Here is a 25057-nt window from a genome sequence, read left to right as displayed (position 1 = left end):
TTGGTGTCTCAAGGAATTATGACCTTTCCTCTTCACCTCGCCAGAGGAGCTATTTTATGAATTTCCCTTGATGCCTCTGATTCTCAAAGTGATAAACAAAATCAGACAGGATAAGACCACAGGTATCCCTAATAGCCCTGGCGTGATCAAGGCAGCTAAAGTTTCCTTACCTGTTTTGCCTATCTCTTTGTCCAATGATAAATCTTTCATCACTCCTCATCTCCCCTACCAAGGGTCAGTCGACTGTTGCATTCCAACCTCCAGGCATGGCTCCTCAATTGTTCAAAGGATTAGAGAAGGTCTATTCTGCAGAGGTACAACAGATACTATTAAATGGTAAAAATACTACCAGAAATACTTACCTTCAAAGGTGGAGATGAGTTAGTCAGTGGTGTGAATTCCAGAATGCTGACCCCTGCCTCGGTTCCTCTTGTTCTGGAATACCTGCTGCAACTAAAGAAAATGGGACTATCACTTAATTCTCTCAAGGTTCATTTAGCTGCCTTAACAGCTTTTCATACCACTATTGCGGGGTTTTTGCTGTTTGCTCATCATACAACTGTAAGGTTCATGAAATGTCTGGATAATATCTTACCAGTGGTGAAAGTCCCCATCCTAGTTTGGGACCTTTAATTTGGTTCTTAAAAGTCTCATTAAATTTCCTTTTGCACTGATGGCTATCTGCTCCTTACTGAAAACTGCCTTTTTAATGGCTATTAAATCAGCCTACAGAGTTGGAGAGATTCGGATCTTAATGGCAGACCCTCCTTTCTCAGTATTCTACACGGACAATGTTTCCTTATCACCACACCCCAGGTTTCTTCCTTAAGTGTCTTCTGAATCAGAACTTACCTACTAGTTTTCTTTCCAAAAACCACATAATTCCAACCTGGAGATCACCTTCCATATTGCAGATGTCAGGAGGGCATTATCTAGGCAAGGACTAAATTATTTTGTAATGCTCCTAGTCTGTTTTGTTTGCAGATAGAACTAAAGGCTCTGCTACTTCTACCCAAAGACTATCAACATGCATATTGGGGTATACTAAAGCTCATCATAGTGTTGCCAGCATTCCAGCCCCAGGCATGTCAGCCCACTTGAGAAGGTCAAAATACATGTATGGCTCTACTTAAAAATATACCAGTATCTGAGATCTGCAGAGTTGCTGCATGGTCTTTGGTACATACCTTCTCCAGGCACTGTTCCTTAGCTGATGCCTCTAGAGCTGATGAGGCTGTTGACAATGCAGTTCTTTCCTCTGTGCTGGACTCAATTCCAAAACTCCCTTCTCCTTACGGGGATATTGCTCAGGGATGTGTGTGGGGGGGGAAACACCTGAAGTGGAGCACCCGTAGGGACACTACTTGAAGAGGAGAGAGGTTACTTGCCCTCTGCAGTAAATGTAATTCTTTGAGTTGTGTTCCCCTATTGGTGCTCCACTACCTACCTTCCTTCCCCTCTGCTTTGGAGTTTCTTTCTGAAACACAGTGGAGAAGGAACTGAGGGCATTTGCCTATGCAGCCTGCTATAGCCTTGGTGTGGGACATGAGGATATCAGCAATGCATGCATACGCCTAACAGATGCTGCTTGTTAGAGGGTTCCCTTCACCCTCTCCCTTGGTTCTTGTCACACAGAAAGAAAGCAGAAGACCAGAAGTCTGAGGTGTGGACAATGCAATGTTTATTGGGGTTAGTTTCCAGCAACCATGTTCCATAACTTTGATACCACAGAGCCTTGTTTTCCAGTGTTCCCACTCCCCCCCTCCTCAGCAGGAATAATTATACCTGAAATGCATACCCAAAGTCCCACCCCTTACAACTTATGGTCATATTCTGTTTTGGGGGACTGTAGGGCTGGGATCTTCATTCCCACCCCTTTTGTACCCCATGGGAGGGGTAAGGAGTGCGGTTTTGCTCCAGTCAGGGGCAGGCATTCTCTGGTCTTTTAGAATTTTACCTTCCCCCGCCCCCCAATCCTCTTTTGCCCCTCCCAACTGGTTGCTTGACCTTGCCTTCAAATATGGAGTTGAGGCAGTCTTCAAGCGTGCACTCATATATTACACTCCCACCATGCCCAGTAACACTTTAACTCTGATCTATTCTCATTATACTAACAAACCCATCTGGCTTAGGCAAAAGCAACATTTACAATGTCTGTTTTTGTCCTTAGTAATCCCTTTGTTCATACATATTAGTAAAAATGTACATATATCAAAAACCAAACAGGCAAGCAGAACTTGAAGTACTATCTCAGGTGAAACTACAGGCCTGGATCTTACATTGACACTAATACTCTTAACAACTGCTAATGAAAATATCCGTCACAGGCGCATAGGGCACATGTGCACCTGAAATGGAGCAGCCATAGGGGGACACATCTCTAAGAACTACAGTTACTGCACAGATTGAGTAACCTCTCTTTGTAGTAGCTTTCTCTCTCTCTCTCTCACCAGTGTTATCACTCTCTCTGCATTGCTTGCTTGGTGAGTGACATTTATAAATAAGATCCCTGCCATTGGTTTTCTCTATTCTAAGCACATTCTCTAATGCTTTCCACTTCTTTAATAACATCAAGTTGTTATGACACATTATTGGACTGGATGATGCCCTGGTATGTCGAGATTGAGCCCAGATGGCCAATCCTTAGCTGGTGTAAATTGGTGATGTAAATCCATTGACTTCAATGAAATTATGCCACCTGAGGATCTGCTGAGATTTTATAATTAATTTCACTACAGTGAAATACTGCCCAGCCTTTACAATATGTAAGCATAGAGTCTGGTAATTGGGTAAGAAGTAGGGCTGTTAAGTGATTACAAAAAAATTAATCATGTTATTAAACAATAATGGAATACCATTTATTTAAATATTTTGGATGTTTTTTACATTTTCAAATATAATGATTTCAATTACAATACAGGTTTCAGAGTAGCAGCCGTGTTAGTCTGTATTCACAAAAAGAAAAGGAGTACTTGTGGCACCTTAGAGACTAACAAATTTATTTGAGCATAAGCTTTCGTGAGCTACAGCTCACTTCATTGGATGCATTCAGATGCAAAGTGTATAGTGCTCACTTTATATTTATTTTTTATTACAAATATTTACATTGTAAAAACAGAAGAAAAAGTATTTTTCCAATTCACCTCATACAAGTACTGTAATGCAATCTCTTTATCATGAAAGTTGAATTTACAAATGTAGAATTATGTACAAAATATAACTGCATTGAAAAATAAAACAATGTAAAACTTTAGAGCTTAAAAGTACACTCAGTCCTACTTCAGCCAATCACTCAGACAACTAAATTTGGCTACAATTTACAGGAGATAATGCTGCCTGCTTCTTGTTTACAGTGTCACCTGAAAGTGAGAACATGAGTTTGCATGGCACTGTTGTAGCCTGCATCACAAATTTATGTGCCAGATGCGCTAAAGATTCATGTCCCTTCATCTTCAACCACCATTCCATAGGAAATGCATCCATGCTGATGACGGGTTCTGCTCGATAATGATCCAAAGCAGTGCGGACCGATGTATGTTTATTTTCATCATCTGAGTCAGATGCCACCAGCAGAAGGTTGATTTTCTTTTTTGGTGGTTCGGGTTCTATAGTTTCTACATTTGAGTGTTGCTCTTTTAAGACTTGTGAAAGTGTGCTCTACACATGGTCCCTCTCAGATTTTGGAAGGCATTTCTGATTCTTAAACCTTGGGTTGAGACCTGTAGCTACTTTTAGAAATCTCACATTGGTATCTTCTTTGCATTTTGTAAGATCTGATGTAAAAGTGTTCTTAAAACGAACAACGTATGCTGGGTCATCATCCAGACTGCTATAACATGAAATATATGGCAGAATGCAGTAAAACAGAGCTGAAGACATCAGTTCTTCCCCAAGGAGTTCAGTCACAAATTTAATTAAGGCATTATTTTTTAACGAGCATCATCAGCATGGAAGCATGTGCTCTGGAATGGTGGCAGAAGCATGAAGGGGCATACGAACGTTCAGCATATCTGGCACGTAAATATCTTGCAACGCCAGCTACAAAAGAGCCATGCAAATGCTGTTCTCACTTTCAGGTGACATTGTAAATAAGACGCAGGCAGCAGCTTCTCCTTTAAATGTAAGCAAACTTGTTTGTCTTAGAGATTGGCTGAACAAGAAGTAGGACTGAGTGGACTTGTAGGCTCTAAAGTTTTACATTTGTTTTGTTTTTGAGAGCAGTTATGTAACAAAAAAATGTGCATTTGTAAGTTACATTATCAGGATAAAGAGATTGCACTACAGTACTTGTATGAGGTTAATTGAAAATATTTCTTTTGTTTATCACTTTTATAGTACAAATATTTGTAATAAAATAATATAAAGTGAGCACTGTACACTTTGTATTCTGTGTTTTAATAGAAATCAATATATTTGAAAACATAGAAAAACATCCCAAAATATTTAATAAATGTCAATTGGTATTCTATTTTTTAACAGTGCAATTAATCGCAATTTTTTTTGAGTTATCACGTGAGTTAACTGCGGGTAATTGACAACTCTAGTAAGAACATGTAAGACATTTACTTCTCTTATAAAGCTAAGGACTGCCTGTCAGTTTGTCTCCGTGTTATTTACTTCACTTTGCTCTGATCTAGTATATTGCTGTATTGTGTATTGCTCACTTAAAACTGTCCCTTTGATGCTTTCGTATGATGGATTGTTCCCAACAAAAAAACACAACGCTTTCATCTCTAGCTGCCACTTTATTCTAGAAATTTCTTCTTGCTACTGAGCTGGTCTGTCCCTTTCCACTTTTCCATTATTTTGAGTCCTTTAAATGTACAGCCAAAGCCTAGAAATAATCTCTGTTTACTTGGAAACTTTTATATTCTGAAAGCTATTAAAGAGAACTTCCATTCTGTAATTATTATTATAATACTGGGTTAGCAAGGCACAGAGCTAAAGGTCGTTTTTCTAAGCCCCATGTAATACTTCCATTTGGTTTTTTTTCCAGCTAGTGATTAGTGTAAGTTTTTGCATTGCTGGTCTCTCTTTTTCTGTTCCCTTGGCTGCTGCGTTGCTTGGCTTTCTCTGAAAGCCTGAATTCTATCCTCTATGGAAAAAAAAACCTCCTATAGAATTTATTTGAAAATAACCTTTGCATAAATTTATTTTTGAATAAGCTTACAGAATACTACATCAGAAATATAATTATTACATTTTATCGGATGTGTAATGTTCTATTTTTCAATTTTCGGTGCTCTATATTAAATTGTATGGTGTAGTTCCTCAGCTGGTATAAATTGTCATATCTCTATTGACTTCAGTGGAGCTATGACAATTTACGCCAGCTGACAATCTATCCCATATGTGTTTGGATTATTTGTTTCATCACCGTTTAAATTCTTAGAATGTTCTAAATTGTAGTAGTATTAAGACACAGTGCCTAGCAGGAGAGGTGCAGAGTTTCCTTGCCCGAGCATGAGCTTCTGAAGGTATTGTGCCTTCAGTATGCATAACAGTCTAGATTTTGTGTTGCTCTCTTCTCATTTGGTGATGGAATAAAGCAGTCAGAACACTTTCACCCCATCATGACAGAGGTATTCTGTCAGGGCCATTTAAGCCCTCTTTGTTGTGCTGGAGAAGTGTCAAGGGACCTCATTGTGAGGGGGAATTTAGGTAACTGCCTCTAGGAGTCCTGGTGAAGTCCCACCCTTTTGGGAGAGTAACATCAGTACTAGTTCTGCCCCACATATGCTCCTTGTGCACTCATCCCTTGTGAACCCATGCAGGGACCAGACACAGCCCAAGTGACTTTGTTTACTTCTGTCTTCAATACCTTCTCTCCTGCACATCACAGTGAATTCATTTATAGGTTAATGGCTTCTCCTCTTACTGGTCTTCCTTTGTCTCATGGCTAGTTGTCTCTTTATGTTCTATTACGAGGGTGAGGGTGAAGAGAGATTTCATATTCTACTACCTCTTATGCACTGGACTAAGGCACTGAGTACCACTTTTACAACAAATGATAGGTGTGATGGATTGGTATGTGTCTATACAAACCTTTATTAAATTGTGTCCTCCACTGGACACTAACTGCCAAAGAATCATAAAAATGTGGGGTTGGAATAGACCTCAAGATGTAATCCAGTCTATTCCTCTGTGTCAAGGTAGGATTGATTATGCCTAGATCAACCCTGACAGGTGTTTGTCTAACTGTTCTGTTCTTAAAACTTCTAAGGATGAGAATCCAAAAACCTCCCTTGGAAGTCTATCCCTGTGCTTAAAAAAAACTTTTAAGTACAATATAAGGATAGTTGTGGTTTGTTTGTTTTTTAATCTAACCCAAATCTCCACTGCTTCAGACTAAGTTGATTGTCTTGTCTTTATAATGGCCTTTTACATATTTGAAGACTAACATCTCTACCCCCAACATCCTTCTCTTCTCTAGAATAAACATGCCCAATTCATTCAACCTTTCTTTGTAAGTCATGTTTTCTGAACATCTTATTTTTGTTGTTCTTCTCTAGACTCTTTCCAGTTTGTCCACATCTTTCCTAAAGCTTGGTGCCCAAAACTGGACACAGTCTCCAGCTTAAGGCCCCACCAATACCATCTAGAGTGGAGCAGTTACCTCCTTTGTCTTGCATACGATACTTCTGCTAATACATCTCAGAATTACGTTTGCCTTTTCTCATGGCAGCATCACTCTGATCACTCATATTTAATTTATAATCCATTATAATCTCCAAATTATTTTCTGCAGTACTGCTGCCTAGTCAGTTGTTTCCCATTTTGTATTTTTACATTTGCCTTTTCCTTCCTACATGTAATTCTTTGCACTTGTCTTTACTGAATGTCATATTTCAATTCCAGACCAATTCCCTAATTTATCAAGATAATTCTTAATTCTAATCCTTTCCTCCAAAAATGCTCGCAACCCTTCTGAGTTTGGTATCATCCTCAAATTTTATAAGCATACTCTCCCCTCCACCATCCAAGTCATTAATGAAAATCTTGACTAGTATTGGACCGAAGCCAGACCTCTGTCTCGTCCTCCAAGTTTGACAGTGAACCATTGACAATTACTTTTTGAATGAGTATCGTTTTTCAACCAGCTGTGCACCCACCTTCTTATAATAGTTTCATCTAGACTATATTTCCTTAGTTTGCTTATGAGAATGTCATGTAGGACTCTGTCAGAAACCTTACTAAAGACCAGATACATCATATTTACTTTTTCTCCATCCACTAGGCCAGTAACTCTCAACAAAGAAAATTAGATTGGTTTTGCATGATATGCTCTTGACAAATTCATGTTGGCTATTACTTATCACCTTATCCTCCAGGTTTGAAATTCTTGTTTAATATTTTTTCCCACCATCTTTTGGGTTATCAAACTTAAATTTACCGCCCTGTAATTCCCTGTGTCCTCCTTTCCCCTTTTTTAAGGATAGGTACTATGTTTGCCCTTCTCTAATCCTCTGGGAGCTCACCCATCCTCCATGCTGTCTTCTTCATCCTCTTGTGAATTACCTCTTTTTGTTGGTTTGATTTCCTGTTTGTCTCTGGTTTACAAAGCCTGACCTTGGCAGCCTGGTGAATCCACGTTCCTTTGTCTAGGACAAACCTGTTTATCTGCTCTACTCAGATTGCTTGGTCTGACCATATTTTAGGAACATATTTCCAGCACACACATGTAACTCTTTACTACCTACTTTAATGAAACACAACCAAAACAAAATCCCACAGTTTTTTGCAAAATACTAACATTGAAAAAATTTTATGTAGAGAGGCATTTTCTCCAATGTTATATCCAATATTATATTTATTCTTAAAACACACAATAAAATGTCCCTGAAACCTCTATAAGGAGAATTTCAATGTGGTGGGAGGATGGAAGGGGAACCCCTGTTAAGATGAATGAGAACTGTGTAGGTTGCAGAACAGAGATATACATTTTCATCATGACCTAGCTGTGGTATTTGACACTTTAAATCCCAGTTGAAAAAGGAACAGAGCTAATATTATACAATTGAGAAGAAGAAAAAATCTAATCCTTTCCCATGAAACAGCAGTGGGGAGATGTACTGCTTTTAAAGAACAGTTTCTAGCCTGCTTGTTAAAAACCAGTTGCACAATTACAGAAAGCCAGAAATATAGATTATTGTTGCTATATCTCCTTACCAGCAAGAGCAGATGTAAGGACCATTTACTAGAGGGTCCTCTGAACTTTATTGGGAGTGTTCTAGGGGAAAAGCCTTGTGTGCAGGAATCTAGCCTGAGAGACTACAACTCCCATGATGCCTTGGGGAAAGAGGGAGAGACTTCCTCATGCAGGGAGAGCAGGTGGTGGACTGCACTGGGAAAAGGAGTGTGATTGCTGCTGTGGAGCTCTGCCCATGCCAGGAGCTGCTGCTAGGAAGCCATAAGCTGCTGCTGAGAGCCTTCAGGGCTTTGATTAAGGAAGGCGCCTCAGAGGCTGATGATGGCTTCATTGGAGTCAGAGCATAGACTGGTTTCAGAGTAGCAGCCATGTTATGTTGGTCTGTATTCGCAAAAAGAAAGAGTACTTGTGGCACCTTAGAGACTAACAAATTTATTTGAGCATAAGCTTTCGTGAGCTACAGCTCACTTCATCGGATGCATTTAGTGGAAAATACAGTGGGGAGATTTATATACACACACACACACACAGAGAACATGAAACAATGGGTTTTATCATACACACTGTAAGGAGAGTGATCACTTAAGATGAGCCATCACCAGCAGCGGGGGGGGGGGGGGAAGGAGGAAAACCTTTCATGGTGACAAGCAAGGTAGGCTATTTCCAGCAGTTAACAAGAACATCTGAGGAACAGTGGGGGGTGGGGTGGGGGGGAGAAATAACATGGGGAAATAGTTTTACTTTGTGTAATGACTCATCCATTCCTAGACTCTATTGAAGCCTAGTTTAATTGTATCCAGTTTGCAAATTAATTCCAATTCAGCAGTCTCTCGTTGGAGTCTGTTTTTGAAGTTTTTTTGTTGAAGGATAGCCACCCTCAGGTCTGTAATCGAGTGACTGGAGAGATTGAAGTGTTCTCCAACTGGTTTTTGAATGTTATAATTCTTGACATCTGATTTGTGTCCATTTATTCTTTTACGTAGAGACTGTCCAGTTTGACCAATGTACATGGCAGAGGGGCATTGCTGGCACATGATGGCATATATCACATTGGTAGATGCGCAGGTGAACAAGCCTCTGATAGTGTGGCTGATGTGATTAGGCCCTATGATGATGTCCCCTGAATAGATATGTGGACAGAGTTGGCAACGGGCTTTGTTGCAAGGATAGGTTCCTGTTGTGTGGTGTGTGGTTGCTGGTGAGCATTTGCTTCAGGTTGGGGGGCTGTCGGTAAGCAAGGACTGGCCTGTCTCCCAAGATCTGTGAGAGTGATGGGTCGTCCTTCAGGATAGGTTATAGTTCCTGGATGATGTGTTGGAGAGGTTTTAGTTGGGGGCTGAAGGTGATGGCTAGTGGCGTTCTGTTATTTTCTTTGATGGGCCTGTCCTGTAGTAGGTGACTTCTGGGTACTCTTCTGGCTCTGTCAATCTGTTTCTTCACTTCAGCAGGTGGGTATTGTAGTGGTAGGAATGCATGATAGAGATCTTGTAGGTGTTTGTCTCTGTCTGAGGGGTTGGAGCAAATGTGGTTATATCGTAGAGCTTGGCTGTAGACAATGGATCGTGTGGTATGATCTAGATGAAAGCTAGAGGCATGTAGGTAGGAATAGCGGTCAGTAGATTTCTGATATAGGGTGGTGTTTATGTGACCATCGCTTATTAGCACCATAGTGTCCAGGAAGTGGATCTCTTGTGTGGACTGGTCCAGGCTGAGGTTGATGGTGGAATGAAAATTGTTGAAATCATGGTGGAATTCCTCAAGGGCTTCTTTTCCATGGGTCCAGATGATGAAGATGTCATCAATGTAGCGCAAGTAGAGTAGGGGCATTAGGGGACGAGAGCTGAGGAAGCGTTGTTCTAAGTCAGCCTTAAAAATGTTGGCATAGCGTGGAGCCATGTGGGTACCCATCGCAGTTCCGCTGATTTTAAGGTATACATTGTCCCCAAATGTGAAATAGTTATGGGTGAGGACAAAGTCACAATGTTCAGCCACCAGGTTAGCCGTGACAGTATCGGGGATACTGTTCCTGACGGCTTGTAGTCCATCTTTTTGTGGAATGTTGGTGTAGAGGGCTTCTACATCCATAGTGGCTAGGATAGTGTTTTTAGGAAGATCACCAATGGATTGTAGTTTCCTCAGGAAGTCAGTGGTGTCTCGAAGATAGCTGGGAGTGCTGGTAATGTAGGGCCTGAGGAGGGAGTCTACATAGCCAGACAATCCTGCTGTCAGGGTGCCAATGCCTGAGATGATGGGGCATCCAGGATTTCCAGGTTTATGGTAGCAGATAGAATACCCCAGGTCAGGGTTCTAGGGGTGTGTCTGTGCGGATTTGTTCTTGTGCTTTTTCAGGGAGTTTCTTGAGCAAATGCTGTAGTTTCTTTTGGTAACTCTCAGTGGGATCAGAGGGTAATGGCTTGTAGAAAGTGGTGTTGGAGAGCTGCCTAGTAGCCTCTTGTTCATACTCCGACCTATTCATGATGACGACAGCACCTCCTTTGTCAGCCTTTTTGATTATGATGTCAGAGTTGTTTCTGAGGCTGTGGATGGCATTGTGTTCTGTACGGCTGAGGTTATGGGGCAAGTGATGCTGCTTTTCCACAATTTCAGCTCGTGCACATCGGCAGAAGCACTCTATGTAGAAGTCCAGGCTGCTGTTTCGAGCTTCAGGAGGAGTCCACCCAGAATCCTTCTTTTTGTAGTGTTGGTTGGAAGGTCTCTGTGGGTTAATAGACTATTGCTGTGCCTAGAACTGACTGAGGTGGGCCTGCAATGAGGGAACTGTGAGTAACCCCCACCATTGTTTGGAAAAGTACTTGGAAAGGAAGGAGCACAGCAGAGAGACTGAGTTTGAGGAGAGGTCCTGATCTTCCCATCGAAGCAGGCCCCAGAGCTGCTGGCATTTGGTGGAACCAACTCCAATTTCAGAGGGGTTGTATAGCTTGTTGCCTTGGCTGGACTGGTGCACACAGCCAACGGAGTGCTGTCTCCAGTTTCAGATCATCAAGCAAACCCATGCAAGCAAGTGTCTAGGACTCTGAAATCCAGAGGAGTGTACACTGTAGGGTGTGGTGAATGGTGGCAGTGTAAATGCCAGTTGCATAAGTTTAATTTATTACTGTATATTATGTTTAATTGATTTTGTTTAACTGCCCCTGTGGATTTAAATTAGTTGTGACATTTAATCTTAGTCTGTTGTACCCGGTTTCTTAAATTGTTAAATAAATGAGTGTTGGCTCTAATTTAAGTATAGTGGATGTATATTATTTATAATTGGTATTTGCATTAGACCCATACCACAGGTTATTATTAGTATTATTACTATCTGAAGGGCCTTATTCCTGGAGGTTCCCAAGGCATGCCATTGAGTGTGTATAAGGGCCAGCCAGGTGGAGGCACCACCAATTTTAACTTCATTTAGGAGTAAAAGGACTGCAGCAGAGGTGTGGATAGAGGATTCCCACCTATCCAGCATCACCACTGGGATACCCAGGATCTCCTTTAATGTCAACAACATCAGGCACCCAAGCACACAGGTGAGTGTTGCCTGTTCCTGAGTAACCCGGGAAGAAAGAGGGGTTACACAGATATATCACAAACATCGACTGAGTCAGATACTGTATGTCTCAAGTTCTCTTCTTGATCATGAAAGAAGATTTGGTCTAGAAGTTTGAACAAATTGTTAAGTAGCAACCAAAGCTGATTTCCAGAAGACAATACAATTCTGTTTTAGTAGTTCACATGTGGTATGAACAGCAGATGAGAATTAAGGAGTGCTATAGGAAATTTCCCTGAGATCAGCCAGTGTTGTTAAGCCTCCTGAAGCATAAAGCATATGCTGATCACTGAGCTGTTTTAACCATACATCTCCTATTAAAGTCAATGAGAGATGTACAGCTAACATCCCTTGTGCTGCTGCACTCTGCCCTACCTAAGAGGCAGTGTGTAACAGTGGCAACAGAGAAGCAGGAAAGGATTCATGCTGTAGCAAGACACCTTTCTCTGCTCCCCAAGTTGCTTTAGGAGGTAGTAATCTATAGATTATCATCACTTGTATCTTGCAATGTGACAGTAAACTCCCAGGCCTCAATCTCCTCACTGCAAGCTTAACAATGTGCACCTGTACCCAGTCCTACTCTCCTCTAAGTCTCTGCAGGGAGTGTGTGTATCTTAAACCCATTATTAATGTCATTGTGTTCTCCTCCCCCCATGCTGTAAAAGAGCTGTCAGAATTTATTTATTTTTAATGAGTACAATCATTTTTCCATGTGAATGTAAACCATTTTTACTTTTAATCATGGGTATTTTTGAAGTATTATCAGTTGTAGGTAACAGCTGATGTGAAACTAACCTTTGAAATTAAAAGCTGGGGAAAAATAAAACAAAATGTGAGAACAAAGTTTGGAAAAAGAAAACTTAGAAAAATATTCTAGTATGCCATTGTAGTTTCAGTGATCCGAGGTCTGGCATCAAGGAGAAAAGATTAAGAATACAAATATGGATGTGGAGGAACACATTTTCAAAAGCAGCCTTTCTATTTGCCTGGTTAAAATGTAATAAGGGTGCTAGCTCATCACAAAGAGGTCTCATTTATTTTGTTTAACTTCTATGTTAATTTAAAAATCAATACATTTTTAAAGTCAAAATAATTCAGCAGTTTTCTATTTTTGATTCGCAGCAAAGTACTAGTTAGTCATCCATCATAAGAATATAATGTGAGAAGTTGGTTGTTAAAAGGACAAAAAAATGGATTATATACAAAAGGTCTTTGTCCTGTAGTATTTTGTTGGTAATAGTTGCAATTAGTTCATTAATGTTATTACTATCAGAATGTATTTTTAGTATCCTAGAAATTATGAATAGAAAAGATTTAAGTAATCTAGTGTGTCACATCTGAAGTGCGGAATTGTTCCCTACAGTACTTTTTCTAATGTTCTGCTTAGTCTAGCCTTAAAGGTGACCTGTAAAGGGTGGAATAAAAAATTGTTTGACATTTTTGCTTTTTTTTATGATACATGAAAAGTTTTTTCCTTCTGCTTCTCTTGTGCATTTGGAATTCCACATTCGTTTTAGACACTACAGATAGATAACTAGTGGATTAGGACATCTCATGTACCAGGCTAATGAAATTGGATTAAGAGGGGAAGTGATTTTTATTCAGACTGTTTAAAATGGTCTTTGTGGGGGGATTTTTGTTTGTATGTTTTTGATAATGCATAACAGAAAATCTATTTCTATTAAAGCTTCAACAACTCTGATCCTTTCAGGGTTGAGAGATCCCATTTCACATTTCTGAGACTCCTAGCTGGTTCTCCAGCAAAAGCAGGTGAGACCAGACTTTACATTTCTGGTATTTTTAAAGTAAAAAAAAAAGTTGCCTTTTTAAAATCTGAATCCTCTAGACGTTTATACATAAGAAAGCAAAAAAGGCACTAATCTATCTTTCCCCTTTTTCAAATAACTTTTACATTAACTAAATTATGGAATTTTCATCAGTCAATATTTTTCTCCTGCTTTAATACTGTCCATTTATCTCATCATACTGTAGTGTTAAAATACCTCATCCAATGATTCTCTCTCCACAGAATTTCACAAAAATTTAGAACTTATTTTCACATTTTCCTTGTATTGTAGGAAAGGGCCTAACAAACTAAATATACATTTGGGTCAATAAGTAGTGTTATCCCTATTTTTATTGCTGCATGAAAACAGCAGAAAGCTGTTCAAATATTTCTGAAAATAAACCTTGCTCTTGCTGATATTCACAACCTGTCTTCCAGAACATTTGGATGAGTTATTCTTAATCTCAAGAAAGCACATGTGTTGCAAATACCATGATGAATAAATATTATTACAGTAGCACATAGGAGCCCCAATCATGGATCAGGACTGTATTGTGCTAAGTGCGATACAACCACAGAACAAAAAGATAGTCCTGGACCCAAAGAGCTTACAATGTTTGTAGAAGACAAGAGGAAACAGATGGATACAGACAGATGGGAAGTACAAAGAAATAATGAAACAATATTTGTCAGCATGATAGCCAGTGATTTCAGCACATCAGCAGCCTGACCATTGTCATGTTGTTTTGTAGACTTCAAAGGAAATAAGAGTTTCAGGTCCTGGAAGAGCAATCCTTTCCCCCTATATATTACCTGAAGGTTGGCTTGGGAAAGGTTGTTGACATGGTCTTTCACAAACATATTTAAGAACTCTTTCAGACTATTTCTTTGGGCCTGTGTTGCTGAGCTTAGAACTCAGTGGCATGTTGTCATTTTTTTCCTACAAAAAGTGAGTAATCTTCAACATGTAGTCTAAGCAGGTTAGGGAGCACCAACAGACCCTTTAGAGTTGGAATCCATGGGACTTTTATTGCTTGGGGCACATCTGGTATCTTTCCTTCTCTCAAGAATGGTATCTATCTTTTTCTTAAAGAATGCTTTAGTATATGAGGCTGTGCTTCATACTCACGTTGGGCCAGATTGCAAACCGCTTACTCCCAGTGAAGAGGAACTACTTATATGTCCAGTCCCATTGACTTCATTGGGCCTACTCACATAAATAACTGCACACCAGTGGGAATAAGTAGTTCACAGTTTGATTCAGAGGTATTTCCAGAATCAGACCCATAGTTTTTGTATGCAGTCTCTATTTGTTGTGCTTTCTGTTTATCTCCATTGAATTATTTCCATATTGTTTGGTCTTTCCAACTTTGACTGTGTCAATTTTTGTCCTGGAAATATTACAGCTAACTGAATTTGCTCCATCATTTCCTCGATCAGTGCTTGCTTTTCATCCTGTGATATGTTCCATTCAGCACAGGGCATTATTTCAATGGAGGCTACATTTTGAGAAACATTTTCCCTTTGCTTTTTTTGTTCTGTTTTTTTCTTTTTGAATAATTTCAGGTTGAATTGGTTGAAATAATTTCAGTTCCCATTAAGAGTTCACCAGAGAAGATTCTTTTACAAATCCTAGTTTTGTAGGTTTTCCCCCCTGAAGTTTGAGGCCCTGATCCTGGAAAAACACATGCTGAATTTATACACTTTGAGTAGTCTTACTGAAGAGGACTATGTACAGAGCATAACATTGAGCACATGTGTAAATCTTTGCAGAATCAATACATAACTGAATTAAAATATATGTAGATGTCAAATAAAATCTTTACACATGCGTTTGCAAGCACTAAATTTTACTGCATTATTCACAGTGGGCCCAGTCCTACAATGTGCTGAGTATCCAGCCCCCACTGAATTCAGTGGGAATATTCTTGTGCTTAAGTGCTTTGTTGGATTGGGGCCAGACTACTCAGCACCTTGCAGGATCAATTCCAGGCATTTCTTATGTCATTTAGTCTGACCGCCTGTGAACTCCACTAAAATAGTTCCAGAACATATCTTTTAGAAGAACATCCAATCATCATTTAAAAGTGGCCAGTGATGAATCCACCATGTCCCTTGGTAAATTGGTCTAATGGTTAATTACCCTCATTGTTAAAAATGTATACCTTTTTTCCCAGCTGAACTTGTCTAGCTCCAATTTCTAGCCATTGGATTGTTATGCTTTTTTTTCTGCTGGATTTGAAGAGCCCACTTCCAAATATTTGTTTTCCATATAGATATTTACAAACTGTGATCGTAACCCCTTAACCTTCTCTTTGATGAGATTGAGTTCCTTGAGTCTGTCACTATAAAGCATGCTTTCTAATAATTTAATCATGGCTCTTTAAACCCTGTGCAATTTATCAACATCCTTCTTAAACTGTGAACACTAGAACTGGACACAATATTCCAGCAGTGGATCCAAGGACTGCATTAGGCCTTTTGACATATCATCGCACTGGGAGCTCATGCTCAGCAGATTATCCACCACAGCACCCAAATCACTCTTTCCCAGAATAGAATGCCCCATGCTGTAAGTATGCCTTTAGTGACTGAGTCACACTCTGGTCCTTGCCCCTTTTCTGGGCAGTGCAGCTACATGCTACTTTTATTCGGACTCAATTGTAATTATACACTTCTATTCATCAATTCTGTACTTAGGTTACCAAAAAAGAAGACTAAAAACACTCCCCCCAACTTCCAGCCACACTGTCAGACAGCTCACTTGCTGCTTTTACCAGCCTTTGGAGGAGGTTCTCAACTCCATGGCCCTACCTTGGTTTTCTCATGGTCTACCATGATTTAGTAATGTCCATTGGTTGAAATAGCTATGCAATAGCATGGAAGGAAGAGGGCTATGGAGCTACCTGGATTGTAGACTTTTTTTTTTCTCACATGATTTTATATGGATGTACAGATAAGTTATACTAGTGGTCAAAATTTGTTACTTGTCTTCCATATGATGCATGGAACAGGCTATCTGGAAATCTCTTTAGTAAAATGAAGTCTAATTGCTTTTTACAGTCTCAACTCATTAGCAGTTTATATTCCTTCAATTAATTACTAGATTGAATCAATTAATTCACTGCATTTCACTTTTCCTCTTCTCCACCTACATGATGTTATCTACTATCCTCCAACTCCTCCCCATTAAGCTTCCTTTCTGATTTTGATTCTTGGCTCTGTCATCCTCTCCTTTATTATGTCACTCACCCCTTAGCTTCACATTTTCTTGCGTTGGTGTCTTCATTTGACATGCAACCCTGGTTCAACTCTCACACTCACCAAAAGGGTTGTTCACATGACTTGGTCTTTGATCGTTGCTTTCTGTTGCTGAGTTCTCTCTCTCTCCAACCATCAACTGGTCTCTTTCACAATCTCTTATCTATCCCCTGCCTCATGCCCTGTCTCTCAACCTTTCTCACTCTAGTCCATCAGCACTGAAGATTTCTCATCTGCTTTCAACTCTCTCCTCCCTGCCTTTCTTCCATTGATATTTTTGTTGAATCTCTCCTCCAGCCTCTGCTGTTTTCCCTCTTTCCCCCAACACAAGGACAGACTGCAAGCTCCCAGCCATGGCTCTCCATCATCCTTTTTCTCCACTCTGATCACATGCTGCGTAGCAATAATCCTGTGATAAAGCTTACTTCATCTGCTACACATTCATTCTCTTCTCCTTCACTTCTGCCGTCTTCCTAGATAAAACAATTCTCCAATTTAACTAAATCCCATGTCCTCAGTCCAGGCCACCTTTGACTCATTCTTCAAACCTTCCTCTCTACCAGCCTCCACTTCTCTTTCTTCACAATAACTCATCTTTTTCTTCAAAGGGAAAATTGGACAAAATACAACATGACCTTCCTCATTCCCTAGGCTCGCGTTCTCTTTCCCTTCTACAATTCTAACCTTTTTCCTAGTGATAGAAGCATAAGATTATCTTCTCTCTTCCTCTACCCCTTCCACTTCCTTCAGTGACCCTATCCCATCTCCAGATCTCTTTCCTTTCTTCTCTCATTGCCTATCTATCTCTTCTCCTTAATCTCTCTCTCCTGTATGTCCTTCTCGCAATACAAGCATGCTTTAGTGTCTCCAATCTTAAAATAAACTAAACCCACTTGCTTCTCCAACCACTGCCCCATCTTCCTTCTCACTTTCATCTTTAAACTAATTATCATGCTGTCAACGCTCACTATCTGGAGTTCCTCTCCTACAATTCCATCCTAGACCCTCTCCAATCCAGCTTTGGTGACAGCCATTTCAATGGAGTTTTAGGAGCCAGTCTATAATGATTTCTTCCTAGCCAAAGCTCAAAACTATGTACTATGTTCTAATCCTCCTTGGCTTGTCAGATTCCTTTCTTACCATCAGTCATGCTCTTCTGGAAATCTTGTCCTCCCTTGGCTTCCACAACTGTCCTCTTCTGGTTCTCTTCCTACCTCTAATTGCTCCTTCAGCATATCCTTATAAAGATCCTCCTCATCTTCCCTCCAACTTTCAAGGATTGGGGAGGGGAGCTTGGGTCTGCAGGCTGCTGTCTTTCATCCTCTTCTCTTCTCCTTGTACATCTTATCTCTGGATAGTCTCATCTACAGACACAAATTTAACTACCCTCTCTATGCTGATAATGCATAGATTTGCATCTCTGCTCCAGACCAGTCTCCTTCCGTCCAAACTAAAAGCTCAGCTTGTGTTCCTCAATCCCCTCATGGATGTCTAGCCATCAGATTTAAGAGCTCCGTTTCAGCTATGTTGAGCTTGATTCTCCTCTCTCCCGTCTCCAAACACTGCCCTGCCTCCTCCTTTTTCAATCACTGTGGACAATACCACCATCCTGCCTATCAGTTGAGCCTGTAACCTGGGCATTAACATAAATTCGGATCTCTCTCTTGAGTCTCACATCCAGGGCTGTATCTCAATCTTGCTGATCCTTTTTACATAACTCTAAAGATCTGATTTTTCCTATCCATTTATGCAGTTAAAACTCCTATGCAGTCATCATCTCACGCGTGAATTTCTGCAACATCCTTGACATGTCTTGACAAGTGCAAGCTTGCCCTGCTCATATCCATGCTGAATAGTGCTGCAACAGTCATTCTCCTAGCCTATCACTTTTGATTATATCATCCCTCTTTTTGCATCCCTCTACTGGCTCCCCATTGTTCATTGCATCAAACAAGCTATGTGTCTTCACTTTCAAGGCCCTTCACAACCTATCCATACCCGACATATCATCTCTGATTCATTATTGAGATTTCAAGGCCCTTCACAACCTATCCATACCCGACATATCATCTCTGATTCATTATTGAGATTTCATCTCCCACCTCCAATCAGCCCCTGATGCCAGCCTCTAATACCCACTTTTTACATTTTCACACAAGCACCATCATGATTTCTTCCCTGCTGCCCTTCATGCTTGAGTGGAGCTTCTTCTATACATATACAATGTTACCTCATTATCCTCCTTCAAATCCCTTCATAAAACTCTCCTTTGCCATGATGCCTACAAAAACCTTCATCACAATTAGACAGCTGATGCACTGACATTGCTGTCTATATCATGCTGACCAATATTGTCTCATTGTTTCCTAATACTCCCCCCATATGTATATATATCTGTCCATTGTCTCTTGTTTTATACTTGGAATGTAAGCTCTTTGTAGTAGGGACTATCTGTATGTTCTGTGTCTGTACTGTGCCTCACACAATGGGATCCTGGTCCATGACTACAGTTCCTACATACTAATGCAATGTAATGCAAGTAATATGTGCTCTAACCTGGTCTCTCCATCCCATATGACTATGGCAGCTGCATGCTCCCACACACTCTTGTGTCTGTGTTGGTTTGTGATGAGATCATTTTACTCTTTGTTGGACTCATAAGGGAGACTGTATTTATGCTGTGCAATGAACAATAATTTAATGTGACAAGCTGCTTACCAAAAATAATCCAAAAGAATAACACAATCAGACTTAGTTAAAAAAATCAGTGTGCAGATTTGTTTTTTATTCAGATTAATAACTATTTATGATTTACATTTGCTTCTTCTGTGTGGTAGGATTGACTACTGCTTAAACCTTCAGAAAAGGTGTCCTCTCATATGAGAAAATTAAACATGGGTTAACTAGTTGTCTCTACATACACTAGATTTCATGAATGCTAAAAGAAAAGGAAAAATATTCTAAGTGTTTGTATTATTAACACAGTGAAAATAGAACTGTAAGAAGCAATTTGGGAGAATGTCAAAGATAGAATTCTAAAATCTGCTGATTTCTTTATCACATTTATGTAAGAACACTATTTCACACAGTGCATACAAATAAAAGACACTATAAATAATACACCCACCTTTGTTTGCTGTTTACTCACAGCTGGTTACAACCAGCACAAACTCTGAAATCCATTTTCATTTTTTTCCTCTGTTCAAAAATGTCATCTTAACTCAGCCTTCTTAGGTTACTAGTTTGTAGAGTCTGTTAATGGGAAACTATTTCTAAAAACAGCTAAATGGATTTGTATAGACAAAAACAGGGAATGACCTCAAATGCTGAGACATTGACCAATGCCTGAATAGTCAACTATGTACTGTATCCATTACAGTATAAAAGGGCAATTATCCATTTTGGCAACTCTGCATTGTCCCCTGCCCAAGCTATACAGCCTTAGGCATCAGGCATGGCTGTGAATTAAAGGCTTTGCAACAGCAAATTACTATATGGCTTACCACCAAGTCTCTTAGCTCTGGGGTTACTAGATCAGATAGTGGAACCAACAGAATATATACAGAAAAGGCTGCTCATACGCTTTACCACTGTGTACTACTTAAACTTGTACAACTTACTTGGAAATTGGATAATACTGCAAAGTGGGTGAGGGCTCTGGGCTGGGGCTGCGGATGAGGGGTTCAAGGTTTGGGAGTGGACTCTGGGCTGGGACAGGGGGTTGGGATGCAGGGTGGGTGAGGGCTCTGGGCTGGAGGTGCAAGTTCTGGGTGGGGCCAGTATGAGGGGTTGTGATGCAGTAGACTGCTCTGGCTTTGGAGGGGCTCAGGCCTGGGGTTGGGGTGTGGGCTTACCTCGTGCAGCTCCTGGTCAAGTGGTGCAGTGGAGAGGCTAAGGCAGACTGCCAGCCTGTCCTGGCATGACGTTGAGTTTTCCCTGGAAGCGGTCAGCAGGTCCGGGTCCTAGGCGGGGAGGCCAGGAGGCTCCAAGCGCCGCTCTCGCCCACAGGCACCAGTTCCTGGCCAATGAAAGTGCGGAGCTGGTGCTTGGGGCGGGGGCAGCACGTGGTGCCCCGTGGCCCCCCTTGCCTAGGAACCAGATCTGCTGGCTGCTTCCAGGGCACAGCGCAGTGCCAGCCAGGACAGGTATGGACTAGCCTGCCTTAGACCTGCAGCCCTGCCGACCGGACTTTCAACGTCCCGGTCGGTGGTGCTGACCAGAACCGCAAGGGTCCCTTTTCAACTGCGTGTTCTGGTCGAAAACCAGATACCTGGTCACCCTAGTTATCACCCCAACACAAAAGTTCACCCTTCTCAAATACAGGATCATCTTCCCTATTGCCCGTGGTAGCTAAAATTAGCTATCAATTCAGTTATTCTTGACATCTGTCCAAAAGGACCGAGTGAGGATTTTCACCGAAGTGCCATCTGTTTCCTTTTGAAATGTGACTTTTGACAACAGTCATTTAGCTGTATATACTATGGGGCTCTCAGAGCTAACACAATGATATGGATAAAGGTCAGTAGTTACTCTTTCTTTAAAAAGGTCCAAACTTTTCAAGAAGAGATCCTAACAAATTTACTAAGTAGTGAAATGAGTTTTAAAAAATCCCATGTCTCCATCTCCCCCTATTCCCTAGACATCTGCATCAAAGTTAGTTTATTTATCTTTTATTATTTTAAAATACATCTATAGGTTCCCATCCAGAGCTCTGGGCACCTAGCCCATAAATTAAAAAATACAATATAAAGATAGACTGTCTCACTGTATATTTGTTGGGGGATAATTATGTGAGTTAGAGGCCTCTTTATATTGCTTTTAGCACAACTACATTGTAAGATCACATAACAGATTAATGATGCCATGCTTACACAATATACTTCCAAGCTATAATGATATTAGAAAAAGAAATTAACTATGTGCTATGACTCTGTGTAGACCTGGAACAACATGGTAGTGAGAGCATTATTTTGATTATACACTGAGAGCAGAATCTGATCCCAATATTGTAAGGGTCTTCTCTGATCCACCAGCAAAACAAGGAGAAAACTAGAAGGTTTAAATGGATAATTTTTCTAACTAGTAGTAGTAGTAGTTTGGATTTCTTTTTATGGAGAGAGACCTTTTAAAAAGCTTTAATGCACTGTGTAAGGGTATTTAATTGTTATTTAACAGTTATTGCCTATGTACTTTGTTCATGCTATTTGCTGATTTGGAAGCTGAATATTTCTTTTGTAAAGGGATCAGCATGGCTCCATCCCTTAATACATGGGTAACCCTGTTAACCCCATGATGACCACTTTTTACTGCAGTTTCCTTTGAAGCATACTTTTAAGTCGCAGAGCAAGTGGGAATATAGAGCTATCAAAGTCAGATCTGAGTATCAAGAAGGTTAGGTAATAGCAAGGAAAATGGTTCAAAAGAAAAAGAAACCATGGAAACAAGCCCTTTGGACAATAAAAATATCATCCACAGGATATGATAAAAGGAAGACTGTAATTTTAAGTGCTGGCTACTTGAAATGATTTCTTCAGTGGTTGACAAACCAGTTGCTACCCTTCTAATTAGTTGAATGCAACTGGACCCGAAAACTGTGTTCTTTAAAAGAGATACATCATTATTCTGTATTAATGAAGACGCCATATACCAGCAGTAAAATAAGGTGTGTGTATAGCAAGGGAGTATTATACAACATCTAATGGATTGATTACATTGAAAGTACATCTTTAGAGCACCATTGCTTTGATGTAACTAAGCTATTAGGGTTTTTTTGAGGCCCTCTTGTTGCTCAGCATAGCAAATACAGTAGTAGTTAGGAAATTACAGTAGTAATATTAACATGATATTCTAAATCATATTCATCAAGTCCACCTAGTCTGTTATCCAGTCTCCAGAAACTAGCCTGTACTTTGACATTATAATGTATCTAACCAATTGCACAGTACTCTGAATAAAGGGGGAAAGAATGCTTCCTTATGCCTGGTGGTGATCATTAAAGCCTTGTAATACTGTGTATTAGATTGAATAACTACAAAGAACATACATATTATTATAGGACAAGGTTTACCCACATAGAGAAAAATATGAAGTCTACTTTCATGTTACCACCCAAAAACCATATCATATGTATATGACAAACAGCCAGCCTTTGTGCTCTAGAATGGGGCTGCAAGCATTTAGGATTTTCTGTTATACCACCTCCACAAGCTTAGCCAGTTGTTGTTCACTGTGATCATGTCACTATGCACAGAACCAGCAGTAAGGTTCTCTGAGGGGCCCCCAATTTTTACTGACTGATTTTATACAAAAGTGTGGGGAGAGGAACCTTTGGCTGCCAGCCTTCTCCTCTGCTGCAGAAGAAGTGGAGCCTGGTTGCTTCTCCTGGTGAACATATAGTGTTTTCAACACTTCAAAATGTTTCAAAAGATAATCTCTGTCCCTAAGGATAACACTAATAAATCTATAGCACATTACGAAGATCAACTCATTAGTTACTTCCACAACATGTTTATGAGGTAGATGAGTAACTGTCAACCCACTGACAAAGAGAAAGAAACTAAAGCAGAAAGTGTACTGAACAGGGTCACAGTAATCAATCTCAGATACAGAGCTTGAGTTCTTTGCTCTCACACTCATGTTTATTCCACTAAGCATATTGCCTCTCTCACTACTGAACTGTGCTTATGCTCTTTGGGGCAGGGACAGTCTTTCTGTTTGTGATGGGGTGGGAAGACCCCGTCCAGTGCAGGGTGAGTTCACCCCATCCTTCGAGCTGCCCTCTGTCTCTAGACAGTGAGATCTAGGGGCTAAAGTCAGTAGAGTTGCCCTGATCCGTAGGGCGGTAGAGTCTCATGACCCATGTCAGTGGGGTAACCCTTCTCTGCAGGTTTAGCAGCCAGAATCCATAGAGTTATTTTAGGTTCATAGGGCAGTGGGGCCTAGCAGCCAGTGTCCATAGAGTTACCCTGTTTTGTAAGGCAGTGTGGTCTATCAATCATATTCAATAGAAATACCCCAGTTTGTAGGATAGGGGGGTCTAACAGCCCAAGTCAATAGAGTTGCCAGGGCGGGGATGTATGGCCTAGCAGCCAGTTGGGTTTGTGTAGGCTGCCACAGGGGGAGGGGGAGCAACCAGGGTAGGGGGACCTGGACCCTCCAGGCTCCACTGGCTCCCAGTCCAGGGTCCTGTCAGTAGCAAGGGGCCTGCCACTGAGTCAGCAGGGATCCATCCAGAACACACTGACTATCATGAGGTCAGTGGCTAATCCCGCCTCCCAGTCTACTCCCTACTCTGATACTCATGGAGGTGGGTCTGTGCATCTTTGGGATCTCTGGGTTCCTTAGCTGGTGCAACTCCCTGTAGCTCAGATCTCACTGGGGCATCCACAGGTGGCTGGACATCCGCTTGGGTCTCAGCGTCTCTGGCTTCTGCCATCTGGGGTTCCAACTGTTCCTGGGTCAGAGCTGGCAAGGAGCTCTTTTCCTCTCCAGCAGTCAGCCCAGACTGAACTGGACTGCTGCCTCTCATATTGGTGCAACACCTGGAACATGCCCGATAGGAACGTGGCTTCTTCCGCTGACAGTGAGAAGTTAACCCTTCCACATCCAGTGCGAGGTGAGTTCACCCCGTCATACTGTTCTTTTTGTACAGTACCCACGACAATGTGGTGCTGGTCCATGAAGAGGGCTCCTAAGCATTAAGGTAATATAAATAATAATAATATAGTCAGGGTGTAAGTTGTTTAATAAGGGACAGATGAACTAAAGACAGATAAATGTGTGCTGGTTGCAGGTATGGCAGCCTTATCACTATGTGTGGGTCTATCCCCTCTGGCATAGCCTCAAAACAGTCTAGGGATACCACCATAAATCTACAACCCTTTGGCCATAGGCTTCACTGGCGCCAAAGACTTGCTTTGCCAGGTATGAATTAATATCTCTTTACACTAGATTTATGAAAGGATAGCTAACAGGTTTAATTAAGATTTAGTAAACAAAGAGCAGCAATGAAGTCCTATATGTAATTTCAATCAAGAACAAAACAATAGGATTTTTTTCTGAGACTACAGTAGTTTGTTGTTTAAAATGGTGTCAACTTGTCCCTAAAACCTTGTCTATACTGGGAATAGGCCGCTATCTCCTTAATCACAGGCCATCAAGTGCAATAGCTGTGCCAGTGCAAACATCTGTTGTACACAAGGGGAGCCATAATTTCCATGGATGGACCAACACTTTTTCCTTTGCCCACTCCACTGCTTTAATAAGGCCATGCCGCACATCTTGCGTCCTCTCCATCCACAGGGTTGCC

The 25057-nt window shown here is 40.8% G+C and overlaps 1 protein-coding gene across 5 annotated transcripts in view; it reads left to right on the top strand.

The window, feature by feature from the left end:
• Positions 1 to 25057, top strand: part of CTNNA3 (catenin alpha 3) — an 889777-nt gene that overhangs the window by 721957 nt on the left and 142763 nt on the right. The window lies entirely within an intron of this gene.

Source organism: Dermochelys coriacea, chromosome 7 (assembly GCF_009764565.3).
Source record: "Dermochelys coriacea isolate rDerCor1 chromosome 7, rDerCor1.pri.v4, whole genome shotgun sequence".
Lineage (NCBI taxonomy): Eukaryota > Metazoa > Chordata > Testudines > Dermochelyidae > Dermochelys > Dermochelys coriacea.
This window is presented reverse-complemented; position numbering and strand designations above follow the sequence as displayed.